The sequence below is a fragment of the Teleopsis dalmanni genome, chromosome 1 (assembly GCF_002237135.1).
Source record: "Teleopsis dalmanni isolate 2A chromosome 1, ASM223713v2, whole genome shotgun sequence".
NCBI lineage: Eukaryota > Metazoa > Arthropoda > Insecta > Diptera > Diopsidae > Teleopsis > Teleopsis dalmanni.
The window spans coordinates 82,958,097-82,964,096 of NC_051846.1; positions in this window are offsets into that span (position 1 = coordinate 82,958,097).

A 6,000-nucleotide genomic window follows, 5' to 3' on the forward strand; every position below is an offset into this window, starting at 1 on the left:
CACTTCCGACCGTTCTTCTCCACGTTTTTGCTGCGTATGCTGCTATACCTAGTACATAATCTTATCTGCTTAAATACGGTAAATTAATAAACTATGAGGTAACTATAAGTTGAAGGCTTAAGCATGAAAAGAAGGCTTATTCTGTACTGACAAAAATCTCATTCATGTGTTTGTGAAGCCCTCCTCATTTTTAGTAGAGATCTTACCTCCTATGAAATTTTGTAGGGACAGGAATAAATAGTAGTCAGTAGGTCTTAGATCTGGAGATAGATGAGAGAGACAATTTATGTCATACAAGCTTTAAAAGATTTTAGGAAATTACCAATCTTTTATAGGACCTCGCATTATCTTGATGCAACACTACATCATTCCTGTTGATAAATTCTGGACTTTTCTGCTTAAACAAATTACTCACTTTGTCCAACTGATGACAGTGTACTTCAGAAGGCTTTTACTACACTTTTACCAGCATCTTCAATTGGTCTTTCAAAATGATCTCTTCTACTTCATAGACTTCTGATAATATTTTTTCTTGCTTCGATAGTATAACAATCTTTCATATACAAAAATGCACCAACCAAAAAGTACTGCCTAGAATCAATTGAATTTTTACATAAGTAGAGTTTGCTATATCAGCTGTCAAAATATATAGTAATAATACAGTTTAAGTAAGAAGTGGGCTTTGACAGAATACAATTAAGTCCTCTGTTGGAAAAAAACGATTTTACTTTCTGAAGAACCCAATATATGAAGTAAATTATGAAAACCCTCCAGAAGTTTCAAGAGTACATTTTAACTTTCCACTCTTACGAAAAACTTTGAATTAAAAGAAATTTAATCAAATAGTCATGGGTCGGTTTAAAATTTCTGATAATCAGAATAAGAAACTAAAATTCATTTCGATTTAAAAACTTGGTCAATTGTTATTTATTTTAGTAAGTTTTTGTGAAGACTTCGAATTAGAGCTGCAAGTGGATAATGGTTTTCAACAGCGAAGCAAAAAAACGTCTGAAGCTTGCTTTATCAATTTTGCGAAGAATTTTTCATATTGGTTACATGCCGTTACTTATTTACTTGGCATTCAGGGCTGGTCCATCTGCCGGGTATCCGCCGTTTTCATTTTGGGATTTACTGCCCAATCCTTTTATTTATTACTGATGTGTGTCTATGATATGAGGATGAAGGCCCAAATAGTAGGACGGATTTTTGTTGCGAGGTTTCACATCGTTGGAGAGAAAGATATGTAAACGATGATGTCCTCAACAAATAAGTTCCACCAAACAGTTTAACATAATAGTCTTTTGTTTACAAATTTATTTTTTTTAAATAAATCAATTTTGAGCTTCAAATCTAAATAATATTATATTATTTATATTCTTTTAAGCAAATTTTAATTTTTCTCAATTCTTCTTTCTGAAAACAGTTCTACTGACTAAGTCCGTTATTCGATCTGCTTCAAAATGATAAATAAACCAAACTAAAAACGATATTTGATAATCTAAAACAGCGATCCATGCCACTCAACAATTTTTGTATTTTTGTGTTTCTACTGCCATCTAGTATTCGACTTCGCAGAATTTCCTGTTCTGATACACTAAATATGTATGTAAATATAAAAAGTGCTCAATATGCATTTCAAACAAAGCTATAGTATGCAATGTATGGGGCAACCCAACTGGCAACCCTCACTTTAATAACTCTATCTATTAATGTGCTTTGAAGAAGCAGCAACGCAGCTTTTTACTTTTTGATGTCATTGGGAGTAAGAGATCAATAAAATCAAAATTAGAATATAGCTGATCGAGTCTTATTATTGCTATATATCTAACGTGTTACCTTCATTTTATATAATTACTAAATAAATTTATTTCGCAATAATAAATTTAATTTTTTATAAAATTTTGCGGACGTTTAAATTTTATATTTAATAGTTATGTAAACTATATTATACATAATAAATAAAATGGAATATAACTAAAATATATAGGTATTCTTCAAATAATATTAATACCAACGCCGCGTTATCGAATCTCAGAATGTTTACAGGCTCCTCGGGGAGGTATGCAGATCTAAGGTCAATTATTGCTTAGTCTGATGAAAGGATAAACACTAATCCAGTCAAGGCGTAAAGAAAGGTTTTGAAGAAACCTCGCAGTTAATGGAGAGTAAAAGTGCTCAAGTGCACTGACTCAAATAGCTGCAACATAGATTATTTTATAGATTATTAGATTATATACCATATATCAAAATTATTGACATTTTTTCTCTCAATGAGTGTAAAGTTATTTAAGAAACTAATGTAGAATCTAGAAGTTACATTAAAAACTAACAATATTTATATTAATATTTTTAATATTTAACAAAAATAATTTTCATTTCTTCACTACGAAATTGAATTTCCTTTGCTTTACCGTAAAGGTTGGAATTTCCACTCATTTCAGCTAAAACTAAGATCCTTCCTTCAATCCACAGCTATTGTAACTGTCAAATTGATAGACAGGCGGAAATGAAAACACTGAGTGAGATGAAGTGCCGAGTGGCATAAATGTGGTGTTGATATGGAAGTGTAAGGTAAGGTGGTAAGGTCCATTGTGATACTGTGGCCAGAAATAAGAAAAAAATTGACAAAATTTATGCGTAAATTTTGGAAACGAATAAATGATGAGAGGGTTGATTTATTAACGAAATTTTCATACATTATCTACACTGCAAAAAATATTTGAACAGGGAGTAAGACATTATATGTATCTGAATATTTTTTTATTGTTACTTTTTTATCAAAATATGTACAAATATTTGACTGGTTTTAAATTCATTCATAACACGTTATTATAAAAATTGTCCCCTTATTTTGATTTTATAATAGTACGTTTATCTCCAGATGCCCATTTAGAAACTATACGTTTTTAAAATTGGAAAAATTGGAAAAAAAATCGTCAATTATGCTATAGTGAATTAAAAAAAAAAAAATTTGAGATATTGGAGATATTTGTCGTCTTGATAACTAATTCCGACGCTGAATATTTTTTGATGAGCAAAAATACATTGTCTATTAAGCACATTATCCATGCAACCTTCACTTTTCAGTAAAATCTGTCATAATTACTTCTAAATAAGACAGCATCATTTTAATATAAAAATTACATTTTTGCAATAAACATTAAATTATTATTATTTATTATTAATTAATATTATTAATATATAATTATTTAATCCACATTCCACTCCTATATGGCGATTTTATTTATATTTTGTATGTATATGAGTTTTTCATTTCGTGTGAAATATTTTTGATCGGTTACGTTATCTACCACTCTAAGCATGCGATGTCAACGCTGCATTCAGAATCTCGACATATGGTTTGGGTGCTGTGTGTCTAATGCCGCCACGATGATTCCTAAGAGATAGATTGTCGACTCTGCTTAGAAGCAGACGAGACTTCCAGTCACATTCTCTGCCCAGCCTCAATCTGAGCCAGGAGGACATCACTGGGTCGAGAACCACTCTCTCCTTCTGATATTAGGAGGTCCTCAACGACCGACATTTTGTATAATTGTGATCGTTCGGATAATATAGATATCTCATAATTTAGTACCATATTATTTTTATAATATATGTATACACTCTTTATATTCTTTTTTTTTTGGAATTGAATCATATCACTCAAATTATAATTCCTCATTAAAATTATCTTTCATAATTTATTTTAAGAATTGCTAGTTCTCTTTAAAAATCGTCGTTTTTATTTGAATTAATAATTTTATTAGTACCAAATCCAATATAAAGAATTTGCAGAATTTAGCTTTGAAGGGAACTACTGCAGATTTGTTATTGTTTCTGAATGTACAAATAATATTATATATATACTAACTAAAAGCATTGATATATATAGTTGTTATGGTTCTTTACAAAAATTTATGAAATATATATATAAAAAATTATATTAATTTATGATCTTCTTTTGGATTAATTCCAATATATTTTGAAAATCGCAAAAATCTAATCTAGGATCAATCTTTCACATAATCATTTTTTTTCGCTGTGTAAAAAGGCTTACACCCTTAGAAAAATATTTTAACACCCTATCCATCAAATTGTCACTTTTTGCGTATAACACACAATCTGCAATGTCATCAGTGACGTTTCATTAACCTCAGTGCCATTTTTACAGTTTGGAGTCCCTCAAAACAACAACATGAGGAATCTAACAACAACAATAACAAAACCACAACAAATTCCGAAATAAGTGCAAAAGCGACGCAATATACTCATTTCCGCTTAAATAAGCCAAACATTGCATATTTGATAAGACCTGAGCTTAACCCAAACTCACACCTAAATTAAATATAAGAGAGAAGAAAATTTTTTTGAAAGTTACATGTAAAAATTTGGGGGAAATACCTTAAAGGCACAGCCATCGCAGTGACATTTCCTAGCCATTGCAGACGATAATTTGACATCTTTTCGGGGCGTCCCGTACACCCACTCTCTTCCGCTCTTCCGCCGTTAATTGTTCTTTGTAAGTGGCAAATGCGAGCACTTGAAACTTCTTCGATTTTTTCAATTTTTTCAATTTTCAATACTCTTCCTTCATCCGTAATAAACAAGGCGTCAATGAAGGGCGTTCCACAATGTTAAGGACCTCCATTGTTATAAGTTTTGTAACTGTTTTTGTTGTTATTATTTTGCTATTATGAATTTTGACATTTCCTTAGAAAATGCCAAAGCACCCAGCAATATTGCAAGTTTCATGCAAAAACTGAAGTCAATTGTCACACAACACGTCACATATTGGCAAGCAAACAAAGGGTCTCCAATGTTATTTTAAAGGGTTATTTCCACTTTCTATACTCGTATTAAAGTCGGAAGAAAATATTGTCACTGAATTCAACAATTCCTTTTCAAATACGCATAAATTTGACGGAGCTCAAATTTTGCTTTGACAATAGTCAAGCCACATTCCCGTTTGTGTAAAATTATGCAAAAATTTAAATTTCACTGTTCAGTGAATTGCAGTTTAATAAGTTTTGGAAAAAATTGTAGGTTTTTGATTTAATCATTGATGTTCCACGTATTTCCACAAAACCGAGGGTTAAATATTTCTACTTCCACCGAAAATGGGATTCTGATACTTGTTATTATAACGACACGTGTCCAATTTGTTGATGCAGAAGTGTTGGTTCCATTAAAAATTTTATCGACTTTAATATCGCACTTCGCGTTTGATGGTCTAAATTAGAAAACCATAATTGCATTATGATTTGAAATTTAAATCGTTTTAGTATTAAAACTACTAACCTCTAATTAGTATTACAGATTTTTTTAGAGTTGCTTCATAATAACAAACTTTTAAATCTCTGATAAGTTAGGCCACAAATTCATTGAGTTACAACATGACGGCAGTCTATGTCCATAAGTGGATAACCTCAGTTCATCTTAATAGATGGAAAGAGTTGAGCACTTGTAGACAGATCAAAGTCATGTAGCCGAAACCGTGGGCCAGGGAAGCGATAAAAGTGCTTAACTATTCGCGGAGCACTCTAAGCTGGTTGACCTCACTAATTACCGGACATGGCAACTTCAAGTATCACCTCAAAAAGATATCTCTTGCTAAGGAAGACACTTGCAGACTATGTCTAGAAGAAAAGGAGACAGCGGGGCATATATTGTGCAAATGTCCAGCACTGGCAAGTAGGAGGAAGACTGTCTTGGGACACCATTGGTTTGGTGATGACTTGATAGGAAACCACAAGCTAAATGAGCTGCTTGCATTAACAAAAGATGTAGTTATGCGAACGGAAGTCACTCCTGCTTTAACTCAATAACAACATCCGAGAATCGAAGGACGAAAAACGACCCAAGTAGTTTCGTGGTCTACTTCGACTAATCCTTCAACTCAGTGGAGCCACTTGTTGGACAGTGCGCTGCCCAACGTCTCACCATATATTTTGAGGCCACAAATAATAATAAAAATAAAGGACAACCAGAATAAAAAGGATT